The sequence below is a fragment of the Engystomops pustulosus genome, chromosome 5, assembly GCF_040894005.1.
Source record: "Engystomops pustulosus chromosome 5, aEngPut4.maternal, whole genome shotgun sequence".
Taxonomy (NCBI): Eukaryota; Metazoa; Chordata; class Amphibia; order Anura; family Leptodactylidae; genus Engystomops; species Engystomops pustulosus.
Genome location: NC_092415.1, coordinates 113,718,785 through 113,733,641, shown reverse-complemented (window position 1 = coordinate 113,733,641; position 14,857 = coordinate 113,718,785).

Genomic DNA, 14,857 nt, shown 5'->3' with positions numbered 1-14,857 from the left:
ATCAATATTATGCATAGATTTCAGTCCCCAGCAGCGTGATCAGTCCATACCACGGCACTTCTCACATCCATGATCACGGACTCATCATGGACAAATGTGAATCCAGCCATTTAGTCGGTCGTCTGCCCAGTCTCCTCTACTTTTCAAATCCTCTGACTTTACAGATAGCCTCTTTGCTTTCCTTACAAAAGGGCTTTCTAGATCAGTAATAACAATAATATCAGTTTACTAACACCATTAGTGCTTAATTAGGTTGTATGTTAATGAGGTAGATTAAACACTGATAGAACAGCATCTGTTCCTCTACTAAGGCGTTAAAGAAAAACTTCAGATCCAATGGAATAAACACCTTCTTTACACACCTTCATTCCAATGGTCATTGAAAATGTACAAGATCTCCTTTAGGGGAAGCTGGATGGGGTATTACAAGAAAGATCTCATTACCATTAAAAAGACCCCTTTACTCTTCCAAAAACAGTACAAACCTACAATGAATATGTGTGAAGGTCTATTTACTGACAATCTCTTTATGTTACGTTCACAAATACAAGCTGTTACTCCCAGCATTAAAGCTTCTTTTACTTTTTCAAATATCTGTAGTTTTCTAATTAAATAGTAATTAAAGGTGCAGGTCAACATAGAAATGTATATTGCCTGGTAATTGATGTGAGATTGATGGGCTTGGAGCAGCTTTCAAACTGTCTTTGGAAATGTTAATAACTTTTACACCATGCGGTGATGTACCAGTCTAATTGGAGAGAGTAACAAGGGAATCTACATTTTACCCTGTGTCATAGGGGCTTTTTTCTCTGTGGTTGGGAATGTCTTGCTGCCCTTTTCCCACCCACACTGCAAATAGGTAGGAGGACATAATTGTACTGCGGATGGTGGTAACAAATTATATATCACTCTTCTAAAATCTTGGCCAGCCCTCTCACAATTGTTCTCATTTGACAATTATTCAACTTGGATTAGGAAAATGTAGATCAAGCTATATAGTCTTCTTCACTGGGGATAAAATATTATTTCCACTGTTACTTTATTATTATTTTTTTTGTCATTGTTATTCAAGTATTTACATTTATGTATCCTACATCTTAAAGCATCTGCACAGCTATCCACAAGAATCCACATGTTTTTTTTACTAAATATCACTTCTAATTCTTATGTTAATTGCTTGGAGGCACTTTGAAGATTATTAGAGGGAACATCTTCCTAGTATAATGTTATTATCATTTTCTGTTTGTACTGAATTGGCATTCCACTAATAATCTCATAAGTAGCAGGGTATTTTATATTTATTGATCTCACAATATAGGAGCTGATATAAACTTCTATTACAATCCTGTAGGGCATATACAGGATTCCCTGCATCCATATCATAGTATATAAGGCTGGAAAAAGACACAAGTCCATCAAGTCCAACCTTTAAGCATTAAATAAATGTGTTATCCCCATAACCCGTGATATTTTTTCTCTCCAGAAAGGCATCCAGGCCTCTCTTGAACGCGTACATAGAGTCCGCCATAACAACCTCCTACGGCACTTTATGCTTCACTTTAGATGGTCCCTTCTTGTAAACAGCAGTTTTGAATCTGTCTTCAGGAGCCATTTTTCTAGCTCCCCCAAGTCCCCATAGAGAATAATGTTTCTGATAAAATAAAAGTTAGAGGAAAGTGTGCCATTTTCTCTGTGGAGCAGTGTCCTGTGTCCACTGGGAATGGCCAATGAGAGGCGGATTCCCCCCACCCTCGGGAAACCGCTCAGCCCTGCATCTATTTCAAATTAGAAAAATGCCCATCTACCTTATATTCTCTAGGGGGACATGTGGGGGCCAGAAAAAGGGCTCCTGATGACAGGTTCCTGTCATCAGGAGCACTTTTTCTGGCTCCTCCATGTCCCCATAGAGAATAATGTGCACATTGCCAAAGTGCTTTTATAGTAAAACTGACTTTTTCCGATAAAATAAAAGTTAGAGGAAAGTTTAACTTTTTCTCTACAGAGCAGTGTCCTGTGTCCCCTGGGAAGGGCCAATGAGAAGCGGTTTCCCCCACCCTCAGGAAACCGTTCCATCATAATAATAATAATAATCTTTATTTATATAGCGCCATCAAATTCGGTAGCGCTTCACAAATCAGGGAGTGAGGGCCCTGCTCACAAGAGCTTACAGTCTATGATGCATTTGATTATTTTTTCTCAAATTTTTGCACCTTTTGTGGCGCAATTGATTATTTACACAAAAATGTTGACCTTTTTCACACGCCAGCAAAGGTTTACTACGTCTTTCTTTCAGTGTTGCTTCTAATATACTTTAAAAATCAGATATGGACATATGAAAAACTTCCACAGTTTTGTGAAATCAAAAGATTAAATTTTTGATGCAAATAAACTCCAGTCTTGTGCAAACGGTGGCTTAAGAATGTCATAAGTATCTTAAGACTCTGACTTTGGGGGAGATGTATCAAGCTGCCTAAGAGTAAGAATGTGCTTAGTTGCCCATGGAAACTAATTACAGCTCCCCTTTAAAATATTCATGAGCACTGGTAAAATTAAAGCTGAGCTGTAATTGGTTACCATGGGCAACTAAACACATTCTTACTCTTCAGCAGTTCGATAAATCTCCTCCTTTGTGTGACTTGAAAAAAGCCAAAAAAATACAACAGTCAAATGCTAAATATATAACCCTCTAAGATAAATCAAACAAGTCAAAAACTGTGGATTTAATACTAGTTCCATCAATAGTAAAAGTTCTTATTTTGACTTGGATAAAAGTATATTAATATAACAGGCATATGGGGAACTTATTACACTTCCTGCATTTCTACTTTCCCAAAAACCTTTTTTGGCAAAAAATTTTTGTGCACATGTAGACGAAAAAAGAAAGTCTACCAACTTCTAAACCCCTTTCCGAATGTAAAGTGTCTTTTTTTCTTCTTACAATGCACAAAATACATTAAGTATTTAAAATTCCAGGGCAAAGCATCACTAAATTTGGATGCCTAAAAACAGACCTTCCGCCACAAATTAATAAATTCCCCCCATTGTGTGTAAAAATCCTTGACAATTCATAATTAGACACATGCTCACTGTTTTATTGTCCACATCAATGCAGTACAAAGGCCACAAATGTCCCTGCACTCTGGAGACTGATCTCTGGTGGGTATTTTGAATTGCCTCTAGTATCCTGCTTTTCTATCTTTCATGGTCTTCTGCAAGCACATGGGCTTCTGAAAGCCACATTCAAATATCTATATAAAGCTAAATTCACACTACTTTTCCTCCACTAAAAAAGTGGAGAATGGAGGTTTAACACAGGTCTAACATATCAGTTCAAAATCATATTGACATCAACGTAAATTTTATGTCATCCGTTAAGGTCAGTTTGGCATGGCATCTGGTATCCACGCATTTTATTCGAATGGAGAAAAAGTACTGCAGCCTGTGTAATTTTTTCCGTCCAAAAAACGCATGGGTAACAGATACCTGCCTAAATGGAACATAACGGATAACATAAAATTTAAAATTGATGTCAATGGGATTTTTAAGTGATACGTTAAAAATCCATTAAACCTTTATTCTTTACTTTTTCAACGAAAGGAAGGAACGGAAAGAAGGAACAATAGTGTGAAATGAGCCAAACAAGAATTGAAACAAAATATTTTATGTATATATGTAACAATTAAAGAGAAATTCCCCTAATAGAGCATTTAGCAAAAGATTGAGTTCTTTCCTATAACTTTTAAAACTTAATGGTTAAAAACAAAGCAGCCTTCTGACTTCCTGTACTTCTCCTGTCAGTTGTAATGTATGGATTCACCTTTTGATTGAAGGGTCCAACAACAATGGACATTTTAGTAAACACTCTGATTGGTAGTTTTAATCTATTGGCCTGGATTGACCATCTAAGGCTCACTTCACACTACATACTTCAGGAATTCTGTTTATTTACCTCCGTTATAAAAAGTTAAGATGGTAAATAATCTGTAATACTAAAGTATTAGTATTTACTGAAGTAAAATACACTTTTATTTTCAATAGAATCATCTAGAGCTTCTATATTTGTATCTGTATCTATCCCTCATAGATGTCTATAGGTGTCTCATTTTCATCTGCCTTCCTATCTTTCTCTCTATGCCTCACATGTATCTATAATCTATCTCCCTATATATATAACTATTTCTGTGTACCTACATCTGTCTATTTCTTCATCTTCAACAAAACTGTAAACACACTTACTATCCGTCCGTTACTGACTTCAATGTAAAAGATGTTATCTGTTATGGTCAGTTAGACATCATCTGTTATAAATAATTTTTTTTATTTTTCAAACTGAAAAAAAGGACTTCAAGCACCTTATTTTTTCTGTAATATTTATAACGGGTACGTTCAATTTCCCTTTTTTCCTTTTTTTAAGCAGAAGCTATAAACGGAAATCTGAATGATAATGTGAACTTGGCCTTACAAACTATCATTTCTACATAATCACATACATATTATCTATAAATGTGACACTTCCTTAGCAACCTTGCTCCTTATAGTGGGATGACATACCTACACAACCTACATTACATACTTACACAATTCCCTAATATATAGAAGCTATTTTATTATGTAACAATGGCATCTATTGGTCTTCCCCAGAATTGGGCTCCACAATATAGCTAGTAAATTCCCTGTACATAAGTGGCAGGATGTTTATAATGAAGTGTTGTGAAACAAACAACATATAATGTCACTTCCACGCCAAAGATGAGGGCCCTAAACCTAGAAGGGCTGGATAGGATATTATCAGAAAACAAACATAAAATTTTATTCAATTCAGATAAAATTTCATGGAAGAACATATGACCTAGAATTATTCGCACAACAATACACTTTAAAAGAGCATATGTCATTTCTACTCAGCAGAGGACAGATCTTATTACACAAACAGACGGCTTTTTATAGAGGCCTAAACAGCCTTAATAAATAAGTATTCACTGTTATTTGAAGGCAGTTTAATGGTCCATAATTAATTTTAGTTAGACAATAATATCCAGTTGTTACAGTCCATCAATAACTTATTAAGCAATATATAATAACTGATAGTGTCTTTCATCCTTTTAGATAGGGAATGATTTGTTCCAATGCTTCATTTTTGGCGCTGAATAATTACGGAAGGGGTTCAAGAGGTATAGCTATATAGGAGCAGGACCTAAACCTAGCTTTTGATTTGAATCAGTGGATGCAGGCCATTAAATGGATTGCCTAACAATCAGGCTAGATAAATAATCTGGAGCAAAGTTTAAAAAATGCATTTGCAGTGGTAGCTCCCCCCAAAAAGGTTAAATAAGACCCATTTCACACTACCTTTCCTTCACTCCGTTCCTCCCCTCCATTAAAAAAGTGAAGAATGGAGGTTTAACAGAGGTTTGACGTTTCATGTTCAAAATCTCATGATGACATTGATGTCAATGGGATTTTTAAATAATATGATAAAACTCTGTTAAACCTTTATTCTTTACTTTTTTAATGGAGGGAAGGAACAAAAAGAAGGAATGCAAGTGTGAAATGAACCTAAGGGTCGATGCTTAATTACGAGGGTGGTTCAATAAGTATCCGTGTTTGGCAACAGAGGACGTTCCTGAGGGAAGTTGGTGTTATCATCGTGTGCTGCCATCTATCAAACAATGGCAAAACAAATTGCAGACTGATTGATAGGTTAGTTTGGATTTGGCAGCCATTTGAGTAAGACTTTTTTTGTGATTTTCGCTAAGGTGGAAAAAGAGCTGTATCGTTCGATAATTCGCTTTCTGTTTTTGGATGGGAAAAAATGTGAGGAGATAAAAGCAAAGTTGGATGCTGTTTATGGGGACACTTCGCCATCTATGATTTTTTGGGATCCGGCGTCATCCTCATGGATTATTTTGAAAAAGGAAAAAACGATCACTGGACAATACTACAGTGAGTTATTGGACTGCTTTGCCAAATTGAAGGAGACGCGACCGCATTTGGTGAAAAAGAAGGTGCTGTTTCAACCCAATAACGCACCAGCACATTCATCTGGAGCTGTTGCCGCCAAACTGCATGAATTGCGTTTAGAATTGCTGCCACACCCCCCATACTCAATCTGAAGCCCTGCGACTTTTCTTGTTCCATAACATGAAGAAATGGCTTGTGGGAAAAAAAGTATTTTGGAGAGTTCGACAAATCCTATTTTTTGGAGGGGTTTAAAAAATAGCAGGAACGTTGGGAGAAGAGTATCTTTCTAAAAGGGGACTATGTTAAAAAAATTTATTTTTTAAAAAAATGGTGTCTTCATTTCTAACATGGGTACTTATTGAGCCGCCCTCGTAGATGCATCTATGAGATTTCGTTCATATATGGTAGTCATCTCCCAAAGTTGTTCATTTTTGTTTGCAGGTGTTTACCTTGATTTCTAGAGTCCTAGAGGCAAGGATTGACCCAAATATCCCCTTAGTGTAATCACTTACATTTTAATAGCTACAAGACAGGTCTTTACATCAAAATGAAAAACAATGGCCCAGGTATATTATTGTGTCTGCAGCAGTTTTTTGTTCACATTTCCATGAAAAAAGTTGTCTCGCATGTGTATTTGTTATGTTCCTGCGCCACAATTGTGTCACAGTTGCATTTTAGGTGTTACTAGTTGCGCCAAATTTATTCCTAAAATGCGCCTCAATTTTATCACAACAGAATAAAGCAAAATGCACAAAAAAAATATGTGCAACTAAGAGCATGCAACAGTATTCAATAATATGAGTTCCAGCTTATCCTTCCAAGCCGCACTTCTGCTGTCATCCTAGGCTCGGACTGTGTCCTACATCCCTGTCATCCCTGGCTGCCACCGTGAGTTTAGTCGCACCCGTGGATTGACATGGTGGCACCCCGCCGCAGCAAGACCATCCCGCTTTGCAGTGGGCTGTGGTGAAAACCAGGGTGCTACTTAGACTCCAGTCCTGGGTTGCGGCTAGTACTCCATCTCCCGCGCTGGTCCAGAGGGTCCACTGGTCCACAGACTCCTCCCTCTAGACTCTTCCCATAGAGACTTTCCTCCCGGGTACTCCCAGGTACCTCCCAGTTGTCTGTGTGACCGTTAGAATTATCAATAAAGCTTCTTTACAGACACCTTACAGCTGATCACTGTAGCCTGGCACTAAAGAAAAGCATCCAGAGAGCTTCACCAGAGGTCACAGTGGGCAGAGGGGTCCATCTTTAACTATGGGTCATCTGTAAGTTGGGTGTCCTTAAGTAAAGGACCGCCTGTAAACTGTAAAGTATAAGAACGTTTGCCCAACTCTGCACTAAAATAAATAATAAAAATAATAATAAAAGTACAAAAATAAGCAATTCTCTAATTTACTCTAACTAGAAATCTGCAGGTGTTTAAATGCTAGCAGAGGTTTTATCTTGTCCTCAGGCTAATCTCCATTTGCCAAGCTTTATGGTAACCATGGGAAACCATATAGAACAGCTTGAGACGAGAGTAGGCTTGTGACTCATCACAGGCTTCAGATCGTCCATTTACAGACATTGGGGCACATTTACTTACCTGGTCCCTGCGTGATCCCCGATCCGGACTGTCCAACGAGGATGAACTCTGCCGTGATTCATGAAGATCGTGCACGCGATATCCTGCATGTGTCGCTTCCCCGATCAAGTCCGCTAGAGTTCACCTTCTTCTTCCCGGTGTATGTAAGTGCATGGCTTGCGACACAATTTTTAAGTTAAATCCAGCGGTTTGTCCGAATCTGTCAGATCGTCCGACGGCCCGCCCCCGATTTGTGTTGCATGAAAGCCGTTGCGATTGCACCAAAATCTGATCGCATGAACCAAAAAACCCTTTCAAATCCCTGCCCCAGCAGCGCAAAACGGAAATCGTCGGCATACCCAACGAAAGTGCAGTCCGCGGGGCCCTTAGTAAATGAGCCCCATTCTGTCCTGCATCATTTGAAAGTCCTTAGTGTTCTGGCAAAAGGCTTTCAGTGATGTTACAAGCATGTGACTCATCGCCGATTACAAACATGCTGTCCTGTTCTCGGTTCAGTACCATGAGCTAATGTCCCAAATACCCCTTCAATGACATTTCTGTTACTATCTATCACATGTTCTTTTTTTAAGTATAAAGCATTTTATAGCACTTTAGTATTTCCGTGGCTCTACATAGAATAGTCCATTCATATGTGGGTACAGACAGTTGTGCAGGTATTTTATATGGTAAATAGATATTATAAATGATGGTAGTTGATAGTTATTATAGATGATAGCATGTGAAGCCAGAGCATGGAGGGACTCTGGAAAAGTCTGGCTCATTAGGAAGGAGGCCATGGGTAACAAATTTAATATTAGCATAGTCAAAGCGCTTGGATCTATGAGGTAGTTTCCCTAGTTTATCATGATTGATTTTGGTGGAAGATTTCCTTTAAATGATAAATTGCTAATTATATATAAGATAATCAGATAAGATAATTCTTCATTAGCCCCACAGTGGGGAAATTCGCTGTATGGAAGCTTATGCATTTACATCATATAATGTTCTAGAGATTCCCTCTAGTGGGAGTTGTATGTAGCCAGATGTCTATCATTTATCTTTATGGAAGGATAAGGAGAGGCAGTGGTTTTGGACCTACAACAAAAATATGTTTTCTTTAAATTTGATCTGTCAGTTTCCCTCTATAAGCAAAGGTTACTGGTTTTAACTCCTACTGGCCAAAACAACACAAGAAAAATGTTTTACCATTTGGTTTCTCATGGGTCTCAGAGCATGGCTGAGCTGTATTTATGAGCAGAGCAATGATGAGGTTTAAAATAATAAGTCATTTTTAACAGAAGTATAAGGGGGGGGGGCATCATTTCTAGGATGAGGGATTGTAGCCAGCAGTCCTAGCTGTAATGTGCAGGACTACCTAGACTGTGTGCAGCAACAACTACTTCTCCTGCAGCCCAGTGAATCTCTGGCTATTCATGATACAGATTTTCAAAATAAGTGGTTATAACAACATGGAATCAGCTACCATGTTACCCAACTATGGGATAGCAAGATGCCCATAAGTTACCCACAAGGATTTGCTGCTTTGAACCTCTAGCCAGAATCTTGGTTTGCACTTTTGGCTACAGACTGATTTAATTCACAATGTAAGCATAAAGAAAGATTATGAAAACAGCAAATGCAAATTCAAAGTGAGTGAGGCCTGCATAATCCACTCTGTGTCACTACTGGGTGGCTTCTCTGTCATAAGAGTGCTCTCCAGGCAAGACAGAATGCAAAGGCATGTGCAGGGGTTTTAATTCTGTTTCACTATTACGTTATACAAAATAAGAGGGGGCTGTAAAAAGAAATGCTTCCAACAGCATATTTTACTTAACCTCTTTGTTAACTTCACAAGCTGTAAGGACTAATTGGTTGCTGTAACATACTATAGACTAACACTTGTAGTATACTAGTATACACCAGTATAAATTATTACTGTCCATTATACATATATTCTTACTGAATGCAACCTATTGGGCCTAAGTGAACCAACTAAGTAATGGTTTTATCACAGCTCATTAACAGCAACCCAATCCACAAGAAAGAATTCCTACCATTCCAACCTCTGAATTTTCTGCATGTGAACTTATAGACATACTCCATGACTAAAACCCAGAGCTGTTTAGGACCGTTATACAGTACCCTTTGAGGTATATGGTTCCACACTGTACCTCTGTTATAAAGAGAGTTTTTCAGGGGAATTGAGTATAAATGTATTGCATGTGGCATGAGGCCCTATCGGAAATCTCAATACTTTAAGTTCTTTTGTTTAATGATGCAAAAGAATTGCTACACTGTATATTAAATGAACAATAATTTCAGTTTCTTCTGTTAAGTAACATATTGTTCACTAGGTGTGGATTCTATTTTATTTGAAATACTAATACTGCCTCCCTCTTTTGATACAAATGTTTGGTCTATACTATATACTTTAAATTATTTAATGTCTTTTTAAGTACACTATTTGTTAATATGGTCTCAGTTTAGTAAAGCCACAGAAGCTCAATATTTTGCAGATGTAATGTGAATGCTGAGAAACACAATGCGGACAAAAACAGATATTTTACATTTTATATTTGCTTATTTGATTGTGTAATTGATACCTTACCTAATGTTTTTCATCTTTTATGTATAAAATGCTATATTATGTGAAATAAAGTGTGTAGATGTGTTTCCATTGCATTTTCTCACACATTTTGGAGGTGGGTATAGGGTTTGAAACTGCAATGTTGTATTTAAAAAATGAAAAGGATTTACCACTTTATATTTGTGTCATAGCATAGCAGCAATTGGATTACTGCTTGAAGTTGCATGAGAGATAATAGAGAAAAGTCACAAGTATACCCAGAAACTAAAATTATTTTCTTCCAGATCCATCCTAAAAAATAACATTTTGAAAATAAACAACCACATTTTCACAATCAACAGTAACTAGTATTTAAAATATCCTTATGATTCACATTTCACTGATTTATATTATTTAATGTTCTTTTTTATTGTTTAAATTGATGCTTACTTTACAACACTGTATTGTCTAAGGCCCATGTGACATGTAATTTTTGCATTACATAACATGAGATTAGACCTTGATCTTGTCTGTAAATGTACCCCATGAATTATGAAGTTGTGGAATATGCTGTCACTATATAAATAAATATTATCACTGTAATTATTATTTTGGTAAGGTTAATAGGGTGTTTTAAGCTGCATAAAAAATGGATAGATATGCCTGGCTGTAGTGTTAAAGTGGATCCATAAATTATTTGTTGTACAACAATATTTTTAAAATACAAAACCCTGTGATGTCATCTTAATGGGCTAAGTTAAGGTGCAAACTGTAAATACAGAATGAGGGATAAGTGCACTAATTTGACATGGTGATTTCCATAATGTGAAGAAAATTAGAAATTTGTAGAAAATATGTAAATGCATTGCTAAGTGGGAATATTTATTGATAGTAATACGAATGCATTACTTGCATCATGTTACTAGTTTAATAATGATATGTGCAGGCAGTGTGTATCTTTGTAGAAACTCTAAAATTGATCTGGAAATTACTATTCACTGTGAAAGGTCTCCTGATCTTAGATAAACTACATAGACAAGAAGTGAGAACAGGTATATGTTAGCAGTGCTATTCTTGTCTGCCTTAATTGGATTGTACTTCTCTACCTGCAATACCTCGGAGAACAAAGCTACCTAATGTATCATTATGTAACCATAATGTCCTTTTATTAAAAGTTCTTATCAATGATTTGCACTGTACTGATTTGCCAAACAGGCCTTTACCCTTTAAACAAATAATTCATTAGGTAATTAAATTGGAGAGAGATTACTCTAATTAAATATACACGGCTAGTGAATCATAATTTCACCGTGGCCTAGCAGCACAGGCACAATCTTCTATTCTTTACATAAAAGGGAGAGCTTTATATAAATCCTCTTGCGATTGGAAGAATAGATGCACATAAGAATACAGAGGCAAGGGGAAGCTGTCTTAAAATCTACAGATAGCAAAAGTTCTCTTCCAACACCTCTCCTCTTAAGACTGGTTTAATAGCATGAGAGCAGAGGAGGATTAAGAGGGGATCCTGTTCATAAATATATGCATACATAGAGCTGGGGCTCTCCTGGAATTAGTTCTGCATAATTTGAGATGCGAAGTCTTGAAGGTCTCAGAGAAGAGCTTGGTGCATCTCCTCATTCTTGACATGGCTTACAATGGTCAGAGAGGTGCACACGTGAAGGAACTTTGTAGCCAGCGATCTGCTGTATGTCCTGCTTGCCTCTAATAGCATTTAGAGCTGAAGCCATAAAGACTCTAATCTGGAGGGAAGAAGTTCCTGCTCCCTGCTTTGATCTCCTTCCTCTTGGCTGTGTAAAGCTGACAGTTCGGCTGAATGGCATTCAGTGCTTTCATTTGTAAGACATGAGTTTCCTAGTGTTGCGGAGCTAGCAGCTACACCTGTACTGCAGGAATTTACACTCAATTGCTCCAGGATGGCATTGATTTGGGACGGGTGAAATACAAACACAAACTAATTAAAAACTGTATAATGCAGCCCTACAGGAACAAGGCAGGGAAGGAGGGAAACAAATAAATACAACTGCAGCTGGCACAGCAATTGTGCACATGCCCCCAAGCCATACTCCAGAGTGGCAACACAAAATTATTAATACTAACTGCAACCAAAAAAAACAGAGAATCCTCCACAAGAGGTGATCATGTTGGAGAGACAGAATGGAGTGCTATGCTTAATTAGGAAGTGATGAATTACACTGCCCATGCTTCTTATCTTTCTTTCTTTTTTTTTTTTTTCTATTCCTGCATAGAAACACGTGTGTATAAACATTTAAATAAAACGATAACAAAAACTTTGCTAAAATGTGTTTTCTAATTTGTAGCACCATCTTTTACCTCCACTGATAGGAACTGCCGGGACCTCATGGGGAGGGGAGCAGGCACAATGTATATTTAGATTGATATACTTGCCCTAATCGTTGTTGTGACAAAGCAAGGGTGCTTTCCCAGAGCCTGCTGGAGAAGGTGCTAAGTAATAATGATTGTTTAACAAGGCTCATAAATCAGGGCTCCGGAGGGATGAATAGGGGCTGAATGTGAAAAGGCTACTTGCTGTCAAGTGGAGGATGACCAGCAACAACATAACACATTGTAGCCTGCCCACCACAGCCATCCACCTTGTGCTACTCATCAGTAGCACATTACATGTATTCAGATAAAAGATCGCTCTTAACATGTAGAACTTTTTGGGAGATAAGTTTCCATTCCAGCAGACATGGTTTTCTTTAGTTTAGCATTTTATTTCTTCCATTTCTGGATAATCAAACCAAGAATAGTGTAATCCGATGTATTTATTTTACTATCTGTAAGGCAAATGTTTCATTCAATCTTTCCAGACTCCGGACCGAGGTGCTCCAGCGATGTAGATCATCTCAACACCTGCTGCCAATATTGTATATAAATATTTTCTGTCTTCATATAAAGATGTATATGTATGTATAAATATTTTTGAATATATACAAATTCTAAATATTCATATATGTCCTTCTTAATACAGATATATAGAAATTGTGTTTGTATACATTATCTCTCTAAATATTTGAATGTACACATCCGTCATTTGCATATAACCCGCACAATATATAAAGTATGGTATATGTGTGTGTGTGTATATAAATATATATGTTTTTTTAATATCACAGAATATAAACTCAAACTCATCCAAACTATAAACGAAGCCAGTACCGTTCTCAAATTGTGCCCTGCTAAGCATCTTATTCTCTCTCGCCCTGTGCTGTGGTGTCTTCTTTCATCTCCCTGGAGGAGCTATATTCGGCGGTTGTGTATTATCAGCAGTGCCATCTCCAGTAGTGGCAGCAGGTTATGCCAGGCAGTCACCCCCCTTCCTTGCTGATGTGTTGTGCACTGCACATTCCCAGGGCTGCTCCATCCACTCCTAGGACATCTGGAGCAGATCACAATCACTGACTTCATCTTTCCTGGAGCAGCCATAAGACAGCCAAGCAGCGACCCCTATGCCTGAATTAGCATCTCTTATCCGCTCCATCTCAACTGATTTGTTATTTATAAAAGGGGAATCTTTTGGAGGAGTATGCATCGCCTTAAGAAACTGCAGCAGCGATCCCTATCTCCTTCTAATTCAGCGCTATCTGTTCACTGATCTTATGTGAGGAAGGCTGACTATTGTATTCCCAATCAGTTGTCAATCTATGTCCAACAATGACACTGGACGTGGTGACATTAGGGGAAGAGCCCTACCAAGGGTGATAAACTCTGCCTTGTGCCTCTCCACTGGCTGTAGAGTAATTTGATGGCATCAGCTATTTCTCTGCAGCGATCAGAGGATCATTCAATGCTCTGCTCCTAAACTGTGCGCACTTAATGAAGTGGCAGATTTCTTTTCTACAGGTTTGCCAAGAACTTAATAGGGCATGTTTAGCTTTAAGAAATGAAGATTCTTTCTCTGTCTCTTTCTCTCTATATATATATTTCCACATTAAAATACAATTGCATGTTGAACCTATTTATCACAATCTTACTCTCTCAGTTTTCATACAGCATTGCATTGAAGAAGAATAGCGATGGCTGACCATGCCTCAGTTAAACTGATTTTAACTTAAGAAGCTTAGTCATGTGGTTCTGGTCCGGGGTTTTAGTCGTACAGAAAAAAGGAGTAAACTCAAAAAATGTAGTTTATTTTCAAGTAATGGCTACTGGGCAGACTTATTATGTTATTAAATGGACAATTTTTCATGTACAGGGAGGATTTTATATGTTACATTCTTATGGAATTCACTGTAATTGTGGCTTTAGAGGAATGCTTGGGTGATGTCTGCAGAATCTATCTATCTATCTATCTATCTATCTATCTATATATATATATATATATATATATATATATATATATATATATATATATGTGTGTGTGTGTGTGTGCTTGTGAACGCATGTATAAAAGTGTACACAAATATATGGGTACGGGAGATCTGTTATACTGGGTTAAGGTGAGTATATAAACTACACAGAGTTGAGCGAAGCCTTTTCTTAAACCCCTGGATGAACATTCCAGTAACATCTGAGCATTACGAAGATTTGAGTAGTTTCAATGGTCTGATCCCACCTTTATTTACCTATAACCCTGTAATGGGATCCTTCAGTTTGCACAACACACTTGTAATTTTGGGGGCTTGTTCCTAGTGCTAATCCAGATTCTTTAAAGTGTGAGTGGCACAGTAAGTGCCGCATGTGGAGGGGCACAGTACAGAATTGTACCACACTACAAA